At 33.6% G+C, this 13,269-nt stretch overlaps 1 pseudogene; it reads right to left on the bottom strand.

Moving 5' to 3' along the window:
- LOC103598826 overlaps positions 1-6,060 on the bottom strand; it is an 8,159-nt pseudogene extending 2,099 nt beyond the window's left edge.
- Positions 6,061-13,269: the final 7,209 nt, after the last annotated feature.

The following is a 13,269-nucleotide window of genomic DNA, read 5'->3' on the forward strand; positions in this document are numbered from 1 at the left end:
TTTCAGCTCTGCCTAACTTTACGTGTAATCCTCTGGCTACAGTTTATCTTCTCCTCCTGAAAAAGACAGCCTCCGTCACTCTCACCTTAATGATCCCAGTAGGAAAATACATGCTCTTACCTCACGAACCTCAAAAGAAAAGGGATAATGGCTTTATCAAACATGTTCCAGGATTGACCCAGCTTTGCTGGTGGACCCATTCTCGAGACCATTCCTGGGGAAATCCCACCCAAAATGCATGGTATGGATTTCATCATGAGAAAATGAGAGTCTGCTACCAGAAAAATGATGAAAAGGGTACTGGAGCAATGAAAACAGAAATAAAATATTCATCTCATAAAAGGGCAGGGATACTATACACTAAAGATACATGAAGTTCTTACTGCTCTTATACAATTTACAGATTAGCTCACAGATGTTTTGTGAACGTGAAAAAAAATGTCAGAGGTAATTAGGAGAAGCCTCTGGATGTTCACTGAAATGAAAATATTGCATATCAAACTATCCTATCCTCATTTACAGTTTTTATAGGATTTCCAGACAGGTAAATCATGAAGACTTTATAGATATACTGCACCTAAAATCCTTCAACTAAACTAGTGAACAGCATGATGAAATTTGAACCAAGTAATTATTTTATTAATGGCAATTACTGAAATAACCTAACCAGAAAATGTTGATTAATATATCAATATTAACCTGAAGGAAAGTGTTTAAGGTTTTGCTCTTGATCCTAATTCAAAAAATGTTTATCATTGTCTTGGAGTAAGACAATGAAAATAGGTTAATGATGTGTGGGTTATAGAAAACTTGTGAGATTAGTAATACATTGGATATCATATCTGAGATACAAAAATATCTTAACAGAATATATTAATAATGGAATATTAATCTGAAGAGATAAAAGTTAGTTTAAACCTCAATGTTTAAGGAAAAACAAAACAAAACTTTTACATAGACTGTGAATCGAGCCTAAAGGTAAACAATGTGGAATAACAGGAGGCTTCATCAAAAAATTGAGGACATTAGCTTGATAAAACCACAACAGACATTAACAATGTCATGCTTTTGTCAAAATTAATTAAAATTATAATAGGAAATATTAATAAAATTTTATTTTCTAATAATCATAGGTGGCATTTATGCCTGGTACTGTTATAGACTGAGAAAAGTACTGATAAATTTGAGAGTGTCCAAAGGAGACTATTACAAAAAAAGATAATAATGTTGAGATTAGAGGANAAATTTGAACCAAGTAATTATTTTATTAATGGCAATTACTGAAATAACCTAACCAGAAAATATTGATTAATATATCAATATTAACCTGAAGGAAAGTGTTTAAGGTTTTGCTATTGATCCTAATTCAAAAAACGTTTATCATTGTCTTGGATTAAGACAATGAAAATAGGTTAATGATGTGTGGGTTATAGAAAACTTGTGAGAATAGTAATACATTGGATGTCATATCTGAGATACAAAAATATCTTAACAGAATATATTAATAATGGAATATTAATCTGAAGAGATAAAAGTTAGTTTAAACCTCAATGTTTAAGGAAAAACAAAACAAAACTTTTGCATAGACTGTGAATCGAGCCTAAAGGTAAACAATGTGGAATAACAGGAGGCTTCATCAATAAATTGAAGACATTAGCTTGATAAAACCACAACAGACATTAACAATGTCATGCTTTTGTCAAAATTAATTAAAATTATAATAAGAAATATTAATAAAATTTTATTTTCTAATAATCATAGGTGACATTTATGCCTGGTACTGTTATAGACTGAGAGAAGTACTGATAAATTTGAGAGTGTCCAAAGGAGACTATTACAAAAAAAGATAATAATGTTGAGATTAGAGGAAAGAATATTTAAGGGAAAAATGAAAACTCCTTAACAAGTACTTGACAGATTTTCACATAATTTTGAGTTCAGACTTACTGTTTGCTTCCAAAAGTTATATTCAGATCTTGTATTTGAAATTTAGAAATCTGGAAAATTATTCTTCCAAATAGTGTCCTTTTTGTTTTAGTTTTGCAATTGTATATCCTTAAAATCCTTTCATTAATTACTCAATTTTCTGGAATGATAGAACTTCAATCTGAGATTGCGCAGCCATGTTTTAGTGTTATTACAAGGGAAACCCATGCAACAAATTTGGTTAGTCTACATAACTTTGAATCCCAGTTCAAAATATTAGTGCTTTAGATTTCTATAACATATTCATTTTTTTGAATAAAGCAGGATATTGGAAGTATCTGGTTGAATGAGCAGTTTCTAAGACAAGTCATAAGGAAATAGCCTAAAAACTTGTGATCATTTTACAAAAAATATATAGACCTAGAGACAGACACTCAAAATCTTCTGAGGTTTATGAGAAAAGAAAGAAATTTGTCTCCCCAGAAATTGATTTAGGGTACTACTATATAGATAGTTTTATAAAAGCAGCTGTAAAGGACTATGAAAGTAGAAATTAGCAGCCTGAATTAAGGTTAGCATCAATTAGGGATTGCTTATGTACTACAGAATATTTAATATATAGTAATCTGCCTTTATCCGTGGGGGATACTTTCTAAGATCCCCAGTGAACACTTGAAATTGTGGGTAGTACTGAGCCCTATATACACTATATTTTTTTACTGTACATACATACCTACAATAAAGTTTAATTTATAAATGAGGTATAGTAAGAGATTAACAACATAACTAATGATAAAATAGAACATAATATATAATAAAATTATAGCAATATTTCAGCATCACTACTCTTGCACTTTGAGGCCATTATTGAGTAAAATAAGAGTTACTCGAACACAAGCATCGTGATACCACGACAGCTGATCTGATAACCAAGACAGCTAAGCTACTAAGTGACTCTGGGGTGAGTAGTGTATGCTGCGTGGATACACTCGACAAAGGGATGATTCATGTCCTGGGCAGGATAGCACAGGATGGCGTGAGATCTCATCACTCTTCTCAGAATGGCAGCATTTGAAACTTATAACTTGTGTATTTCTGGAAATTGCTATGTAGTATTTTGGGGCCTCAGATAACTGAAACCACAGAAAGTGAAACCGTGAGTAAGAGCGGACTACTGTATTTAAGAATTTATAATATACAGGTAAGTAGAAAATAATTACAAATAATAATAACAATAACAATTACAACAACAACAACAATAATAATAATAATAAAAGGAATACCCACTTTCCTATTATCAATCTTAAGATATATATTTAAACCCCTGTGTGGTCTGTTCCAGGAAATTCTTCCATTTCCCAGCAGAGGTAAATCACTATTCTTAATCATGGGTGTATCTTCCCTTTGGTTTTATGTATATTTTTACAAAAAAATATGTATCTCTATATGATATAAGAATGTTTTGCATACTTTAATATTTATAAAAATTAATGTTTTGTGTGTGTTCTTCTGCAATTTTCTTTTTTAGATCATAGATTCATCCAGGTTGTTACATTGACTGTAGTTCTTTCATAATCACTATAGTACTGGAATCCATTGTATTTTGTGTGTCCATTTTCCTCATAGAAATTTGTTTCCAATTTTATGTATGTCTCTATTTGCACAGACACAAGTGTATCCGTACTGTAGTGGTTCTCCTGAACAGCAGCAGCACTTGGGAACATATGAGATGTGCAAATTCCATAACCTCACTTCAGACCTACTGAATCAAAAAAATCTGGGAGAACTGGTGTACAGTTTTTACGAGTCCTTCTAGGTGAATCTGATGCACATTCAAGTGTGAAAACCATTGGCATAGAGTATATATCTAGAAATAAAATTTCTGAGCCACAGCTCATAAATCTTCAAGCTCACCAGATAATACTATGTGATTTTCTAAAATGGCTAAACAAATTTTTACTTCCCCCAACAGTTAATATAAGCCCCATTGTTCTTCTAAATACCTGGTATTGTCTAATTTTTCATAGTTTCCTAAGAGCTTTTTTTAATGTATAAATATTTGATTTTATTGAATTCCTTTTTGTTGCATCTACTTTTATAATAATATTTTTTTTATTTTTAATGTGATAATGTAATACATAATCTATGTAGATTATCTAGTTTTTAGTTATACTGGCATTCCTGGTGTTAACCTACTTTCGTTACTATGTGGCCACTTTTAGATGTCAATGGATTCCATGTCCTAATTTTTATTTTTGCATCCACATTTATAAATGATATTGGCCTGTAAATTTTCCATTCTTATAAATATCTTATCTTGTTTGACTTTTAAAATGAAATGAGACTATTGGTTTTTCAATTTGTTTGTTTGGTTTTTTGGTGTCTAATTAGGGAAATATTTATAATTACCAATTTAATTGCATTAATAGTTCTAGACTATTCAAATTTTTAATTTGTTTTTAATAAGTTTGGTTACTTATATTTTACTAAGAATTTTTCCACTTCATCTACATTTTCAAGTTTATTGGCAAACACTGCCCACAAATTTCTCCTATTATTTGTAAAATATATTTTGTATCTGTATAGTTTTCTTTTTTTCATTCAAAATAATCTTTGTGTTCTTCTTCCTGTTTACTTCACTGATCTTACATGGAACATTTTCTTCAGCCATTTCAAAGTGTTGAAACTTTCTGCTCAGTGTACCCCAAAAGCAAAGCAACTTCTTTCAGAATCACTCAGAGGTTTACTTTCTAGTTCTAAAGGTGACATCACTGTCACTAGCAAACATGGATTTCCCAAGCACATTCACTGAAACCAGGGTATCTAACTTACGTCTGCATGTAAGAATTACCAGAGGAGTTTTAAATACCTCCACATCAGTTGAATAGGAATCTCCCTGTGTTGGACCTGGGCCCAGAAAATTCAAATATGCAGCAGAGATTGAAAACCACTGGCATTAGTTATATATTTGTTAACCCTTATGCCTTGAATTCATTTGTGTCATCGACCTACATGAGTCTTCATTAGAAGAACAGACTATTGAGGTCAGAAACCACTGCAGCAAATATCAGAGTGCTTTTCCTGAACTAACTCAACCATTACAAGACACTTCAAAAGCAATTTCCTAATCTGTAGTTTTATACTGTTGAAAATGCTTCAATAGCATGCTATGCTTTGTCAAACATTTTTTCCGTTTCGTAGAATGAACTGTTTTATGCTTAAGAATATGTTTATCTTATCTTAAGCTCTTTCCTGACATTTGTGAATGCTAGTATATTTTTAATAAAATTAGTCAATTAGTCTCAGTTGGTTAGGGCAGGTAGTCAATCAGAAAAAAATAAATAAATAAAAAGCCTGGCTAATATCTTGTGAAAGGCGGCAGAACATGCAACCACAAAATACGCCATTTAGGCATAGGATTATTTTGAGCTAAAGGCATTTGAAAACAGGTGTGGAAAGGATGCTCTGACCTCCCATTTTTCTTCCTAAAAGCAGGAGAAAAAACCCACATATGGAAGATGTCTTTCCTATACCAGGAAAAAGGTAACATTTTTATCACCAGTGACGGGGAATTGGGGCTAAAAATCTGTACAAATAAACCTTGTAAAATATTGTTCTATTTTCCTATTTACTTTTCCACCATTAACTGCATTAGCTCAAGCTCCTTTATCTTGCCACATTTTCATAATTTACTACTCTTTATTCAATTCAGTATTTACATTTTTAGTTTTTAACTCTAATTGCTTCTTGGAGTCTTCTTTCTCTTGTAGGGACTACCATGTCCAGGTAAAATTTAATAAAATGCATATGCTTTTGTCATATTAATCTATGTCGGCTTAATACTTAGGCCTATTCAGAGATATCTTAAGTATCTTAGAGTAAAGGAGAATTTATTTCCTTTTCTACACTTAAAACCAGCATTAAAAGTCTCTGTTAACAGGACTGCCTCAGATAAGAGTGAGCAATATGGCAGAAGAAATGAAGAGATATATTTGAAAATGTAACTTTCTGTAATCCATGAAGTAGTATACTTTTGTGAAAGAAATGTTAATTTAATTGCTTCCGTCCTAATTCAACTTGTACTTTTCTTCTTGGCCAATAAGGCTTATTATCAGCTGAATCAGTTAGTTTCATTCTATTTTTTCAGTAATTATAAGAAATAATGTAATCATTGTCCTAATTGCTTTCAGAAACTAAAGGAAGTTTATTCATAGTTTTTGTGGCAATTTGTAGTGTAATTTTCTTTTTATTTGTGAGAAATAAATTATTGTAGTTGATGATAGACAGTTGCCTACCTTTTGTATTTAATTTTTGGGAACACTTCCTCATTTCAGCCCAGGGATTTGAATACCATCACCCAGCACCATAGGTGGGCATCATATTCAGGCTAGTATATCCCATCTCAATGTACACTGTGGAGGGACACAGTGAGGGGCCATGACTCAAGGCAGGTAAAGGAGATTCATCTTATGGGTTAGGTCATAAAGGAAACAGAAGGTGGCCGTCTTTGCCACAGATGAAGAAAATTTGATTGATGAGAGCAATGCAGAAGAAAGCAGTGCTGAGAACTGGAGTGTGAAAGGTTCCCAGTATTACAGTTTGAGTCATTGAAAACAAATGTTTCCCATATGCATTTTAGTATGTGGGCAAAACATTCCTTTATCAAGCTAACACTTGGTTGGTTTTTGTCAATTGCAAGAAAGTTTTCATTTCTAAAATACTAATTTTTTCAATGTCATCATTTGTAAGGAATAACATTTTATGTACCACTAAGTAGGAGAGAAAAAAATGAAAGTTGTCAATTAAACATTGAGTGCATAATGAATCTCAGTGTCAAATTTGTTAAAAATTTTAAAGATCGGTCAAATAAAAACAATGATATATGATAACACAAAAATTGAGGAAGTGGGATTTTGAAAATGAAATATCCTAAGATGCGGAATTGCAGAGACCGAAGTGGTTGATGATATGTCTCAGGCTGTAATAAGTCTATCTTTCTCACATGGTAAATTCTTAGTTGTTGGAGACGGGGACCTCAGGCTGCAACTTTAGGAGAATTGATAAAAAAACAGAAAGGATACTTAAATCACTTGGCTATTATGACCATAAATAAATTTCTACAAATAAGAGAGAATCTAATCTGAGCAGAACATTAAAGAAAAAAATAAATAAATAAAACAGCGTGATTTGAAGATTTTTTTCCTTAGTGTTCAACAATCAAAGATACTTGTTAATAGGATAGTCATGTACATTTTAGTGCTGAAAAATCCACATTCCAAGCCCCACACAAAGGAAGAAATCTGGTAGCTCCAAAAGAAAACTACGGCTTGGCCATAAATACCTCCAAGTATCTTCTGATTTACACAAACTGACAAGAAATGCTAAAAATTGAGAGTCCACACTTGAAAAAAAAAGAAAAAACAGTTTACTGAGATTGAATTTGAGGCAGGGGTAGGTTAAACTTATTGTTTTAGATGTGGAGACCCCAAAGGAAGCAATTATGCTGAAGACAGTAGGTGTGAACAAAACATTTGCAAGAGCTATTGCCAAGAGACAAACATCTGGGGTGGGATACAGANGCAGCAAATATCAGAGTGCTTTTCCTGAACTAACTCAACCATTACAAGACACTTCAAAAGCCATTTCCTAATCTGTAGTTTTATACTGTTGAAAATGCTTCAATAGCATGCTATGCTTTGTCAAACATTTTTTCCGTTTTGTAGAATGAACTGTTTTATGCTTAAAAATATGTTTATCTTATCTTAAGCTCTTTCCTGACATTTGTGAATGCTAGTATATTTTTAATAAAATTAGTCAATTAGTCTCAGTTGGTTAAGGCAGGTAGTCAATCAGAAAAAAATAAATAAATAAAAAGCCTGGCTAATATCTTGTGAAAGGCGGCAGAACATGCAACCACAAAATACGCCATTTAGGCATAGGATTATTTTGAGCTAAAGGCACTTGAAAACAGAAGGTGTGGAAAGGATGCTCTGACCTCCCATTTTTCTTCCTAAAAGCAGGAGAAAAAACCCACATATGGAAGATGTCTTTACTATACCAGGAAAAAGGTAACATTTTTATTACCAGTGACGGGAAAGTTGGGGCTGAAAATCTGTACAAATAAACCTTGTAAAATATTGTTTTGGGCCGGCCCGGTGGCGCACTGCTACAGTGCGCCGCTTGGGAGTGTGGTGGCGCTCCCGCCAAGGGTTCGGATCCCACATACAGACCGGTTCCCGCTCACTGGCTGAGCGAGGTTCGGGCGCAACGCCAGGGGTTGCGATCCTGTTGCCGGTCCTGGTCCGGTACGGGCACGACACTGAGGGTTGCGATCCGTTGCCGGACATGAAAAAAAAAAAAAGACAAAAAAATATATATATATTGTTTTATTTTCCTAGTTACTTTTCCACCATTAACTGCATTAGCTCAAGCTCCTTTATCTTGTCACATTTTCATAATTTACTACTCTTTATTCAATTCAGTATTTACGTTTTTAGTTTTTAACTCTAATTGCTTCTTGGAGTCTTCTTTCTCTTGTAGGGACTACCATGTCCAGGTAAAATTTAATAAAATGCATATGCTTTTGTCATATTAATCTATGTCGGCTTAATACTTAGGCCTATTCAGAGATATCTTAAGTATCTTAGAGTAAAGGAGAATTTTTTCCCTTTCCTACACTTAAAACCAGCATTAAAAGTCTCTGTAACAGGACTGCCTCAGATAAGAGTGAGCAATATGGCAGAAGAAATGAAGAGACATATTTGAAAATGTAACTTTCTGTAATCCATGAAGTAGTATACTTTTGTGAAAGAAATGTTAATTTAATTGCTTCCGTCCTGATTCAACTTGTACTTTTCTTCTTGTCCAATAAGGCTTATTATCAGCTGAATCAGTTAGTTTCATTCTATTTTTTCAGTAATTATAAGAAATAATGTAATCATTGTCCTAATTGCTTTCAGAAACTAAAGGAAGTTTATTCATAGTTTTTGTGGCAATTTTCTTTTTATTTGTGAGAAATAAATTATTGTAGTTGATGATGGACAGTTGCCTACCTTTTGTATTTAATTTTTGGGAACCCTTCCTCATATCAGCCCAGGGATTTGAATACCATCACCCAGAACCATAGGTGGGCATCATATTCAGGCTAGTATATCCCATCTCAATGTACACTGTGGAGGGANTGTGAACAAAACATTTGCAAGAGCTATTGCCAAGAGACAAACATCTGGGGTGGGATACAGATTATTAGCTTCTAGATCCTTGGCTTTGGTAATAATCCCAAGGAGTGTATTGAATACAAATTGATGGGAAGCCAACAGAAGTTCAAATAGAATTAGTCTTATTGCCTAATAACTCCCAAGTTTGGGAAGCAAAATCTTATGATTGCTTAACAACTAAAGTAATCCCCAGGAACCATTATCCAAACCTACGCCAACAGGAAGAGAGTTGAACTAGAGTAATCAAAAGAAAGATACTTTTCCAAATAAGATGTTACAGGAAAAGTGAAAGCTTGCTTCCAAAATTGTAGCATCAGGAACAGCCAGACTGGTTGACCAGGGGACTCTCTTCACTGCAGAATAGAGGGTATTTGCTATATCAACCTAAAAGACGTTGTTTCTGGTATGTACAGATGAATACTGTATATTCTTTCCCCATCTGCACTGTCCAAATGAAGATTTTAGTGAAAAAGCCCTACTTACTCACCAAGGTACATTGAGTATGATGGGGGTGCATGTTTCAGACCTAAGAATTTACTTTTGGCCTTGAGCAAAAGACTTATTAACCAGATGCCTTGGACTAGGAGCTGAATGTAGTAATCGTTTAACATACTAGGTAATTTCATATTCTGGAGAATTTAAAACCTATCTAAAATTGGTTTGTGGTATAGCTGTACCAAGCTAGGAAAAGATGCTTTAAAATTGTCTATATTGGGTAAAAGATATGAATACCAGACAGTAAGATATTATGAATATCTGCAATGTGTTCTGTCTGACCTTAATACCACTCACAGCTCACAATCGGTATATGTTGTTCCAGGGATGTATGAAATCTAGGGCTGGGCAATCAGAAAACCTAATTGGAGAACTCCAAACACTAGCCACGATATTAATTAAGAAGGCAAACTATGACTTCATCTAAGCCNAGAACTCCAAACACTAGCCACGATATTAATTAAGAAGGCAAACTATGACTTCATCTAAGCCAATGAAAGTTATCCCTGACATTTGCTGAAGATATTTGCAGGAGATACTTTCTTCCCTCTAAAACTTCTAGCTGTACAAACGATGCAAGTTAAATATTGTTTAAACTGAGAATGAAGTCAATGAGGAAAGCAGAACCTAATAAAGGGAAGAGGAAATTAGAGACATAACAAAACTATTTGAGTCTCTGCATGCTTTTGATAGCTTCTTTAAGATAGTTTCTTCCTGGACTTTTCAGTTATATGAGCCAATAAACTCCATTTGTTTTACTTAAACTTGTTTGATTTGATTCTTTTCATTTGCCACCAATTTAAGTAGAAACGTAAAGTAATAGTCACACACTCTAAAGCTTTGGGGACCAGAAACATCACATTAACAAAAGGGTGAGAAACCCAGAATGTTGTAAAGCCATAGGGACTAGTAAAACTCTGTTGAAGAAAAGAGGTTGTGACTGACTAGAGTGGACACCAATACTCTGCTATACTGACTGTGGGAATGCAGACAACAATTTTACTAATTTTCCTGATCTTTGGACAAATATGAATTTCATATAAAGATTTCTAAAACTGAACTTCTGGCAATGAATATTATTCATTATTTTATAAAATGCATATTCTAGGTCAACTTTTAGCAGGCCATGATTTTGGATGCAATTATTTATAATGTTCAAATAATAATTTATATCTATTCATCTTACAAAAAAATGGAAAGCATATTTAGAAATTAGTTTTCATGTCAAATCATTCACCCTGAAGTTTCTGAGTCTTTAGTTGTAGGGGAAAAAAAGCAAACAAAACCAAAAAAAAAAATCAAAAATTGATATCTATAAATATTCCTCTACTACACACTTCCTATCTTTTAAGCCAGAGCATACAACCTTCACCCGACTCTACAGGCTGGGTGTGATAGAGCTAGCAGAAAGTCATGGTTACTATAGTGAATTGCAGAGTTTATCCTTGCCTCAAAGCATTCTACGTCATTAGAAACAATAAAAATAAAATGAAACAAAACTAAAAAATAAGAAACAAAACAAATTTGTACAAAGTTTGATTGCTAAACTCCTAGTTTGAGACATTAGTCATATATTTTCAAGCAAATATATATATATATATATGAATATATCCCTTATCTATTTGAAATGCATCCTAGCTTTTCAAAATATATCTCAGTATCTAACTGTTTCAACACTCAACAAAGTAAGGTTTTCTGTGTATGTAAATATTCATGCCAGAGGTCGACAGGCTTCCTGAGTACTCTATTTAGTGAAAAGGGAAAGTTTACTACATCAATATCAAAACGGTGTCATGTGAAAAATACAATGATTTTCCTGGACATTTTGTAATCCTTTAAAATAAACTATGCCCAGTATATGTACTTGCACACTTCAAAAAGTTCGTGGAAAAACAGAATTAAAAGATAATTCAAGTCTCTCCATGAACTTTTTGAAGTACCCTTGTATTGCACTACACTGAAGGAGAAAAATAAAAATCACTTTGGAATAATTAAAATGAAGCATAGTAAGTACAGAGATAAACATTCAGAAATTATAAAGTAAAAATTATATTAATAAGAGGAATATGAATCCTATATAACAAGAGTCAAAAACTCTCTGAAGTTCTAATCCTAGAAGTACAAAGTGTGCATAATTATGTACACTTTAGAAAGAATCCAAGTGCCAAAAGGAAAGTGTTATGGACTAAATTGTGCCTCTTCCTCTCTACCCCACACTCCTGCCCAAATTCATATGTTGAGGTCCTAACCTCCAGTGTGACTGTATTTGGAAATAAGAATTTTAAAGAGATAATTAAGGTTAGATGAGGTCATAAGGGTAGGGCCCTAATCCAATAGGACTCATATCGTTGTAAGAAGAAGAGGAACGCATGTGCACAGAGAAAAGACCGAGGTGCATGTGCACAGAGAAAAGACCATGTGAAGACATAGAAGGCAGTCACCTGAGAGTCAAGGAGAGAGGCTTAGGAGAAGCCAAACCTGCCGAGACACCCTGATCTTGGACTTCCAGCCTTCAGAACTGTGACAAACAAATTTCTGTTGTTTCAGCCGCCCAGGCTGTGGTATTTTGTTGTGACAGCCCTAACAGTCTCACACAGGAAAGGAACCAAGCTTATTGTCTTCCCCACCCAGTTCCAATGAATAAAAGGTCCCTCTCCTTCCCTTCCCATGAATGGACCCACAAGTCTTGCTTGAACCAGGGCTCATTCCTCTTTTTTCACCAGATAAAAGAAAAAATAATAAAATTGTCATTTCAACCCAGGGAGGAACTGGGAGTTGACTTTTTTTTTTTTTTTTAAATCAGAAGAGTAATTTATTTTTTTTTTAATTTATCAGCATACAATGTAGTTGATTTTCATGTCCCTTTACCAATTCCTCCTTTTCCCTCCTCTTTCTCCCCACTACTTCCCCATCAACATCATATCTGTTCACTTGTCTTAACAACTTCAAGGAATTGTTGTGATTGAGCTAATAAAAATAAATAAATATACAAATAAACAGTGGGGGAGTTGACTTTTTTATAGGGAAGAATGGTAAATCCCAAGAAAAGAAAAGCAAGTAGGAACAAAAGGGGCACAGGGCTGTAGGAATTGAGGAGATAAGAGAAGATTCTAGATGGGAGCTGATGTATTTGAGATTCCTTGAAAGCACAGGTAGCATTATATGGAATATCCGTAAAATTCTAGGAAGTGAGGTGCTCTTCTGGTCTGGACAGGGGATTAATTTAACTAGGCCAGAAATCAATATCACAGTTACCACCACAGTCATGCACACTATTTATCAACTGGAACTGATTATCTACACTCAGTAAAGAACTGATTGAAATCTCACGTGGTTTTATTGTCTATTCAGTATAATGAAAGTCGGTGAAGCACTATCCAGTTACAATAAGGGGTGGTTTCCTCCTACATTGTTCATCTTCTCAAAGCCTGGTAGATAAAGTTAATCCTCATAATCATATGGTTACTATGCAAAATAAGACACATAATTTATAATCATATTAATTATATTGAAAAGAAATTATAATTCATATATTCCTTTATATTTATCCAATTTTTTTTCAAAAAAACTAACCAAAAAATAATTATTTTTAAATTGCATGACGATAATTCATTAGGAAAAACTAAACTCC

Source organism: Galeopterus variegatus, unplaced genomic scaffold, assembly GCF_000696425.1.
Source record: "Galeopterus variegatus unplaced genomic scaffold, G_variegatus-3.0.2 Scaffold2750, whole genome shotgun sequence".
NCBI classification, from domain to species: domain Eukaryota; kingdom Metazoa; phylum Chordata; class Mammalia; order Dermoptera; family Cynocephalidae; genus Galeopterus; species Galeopterus variegatus.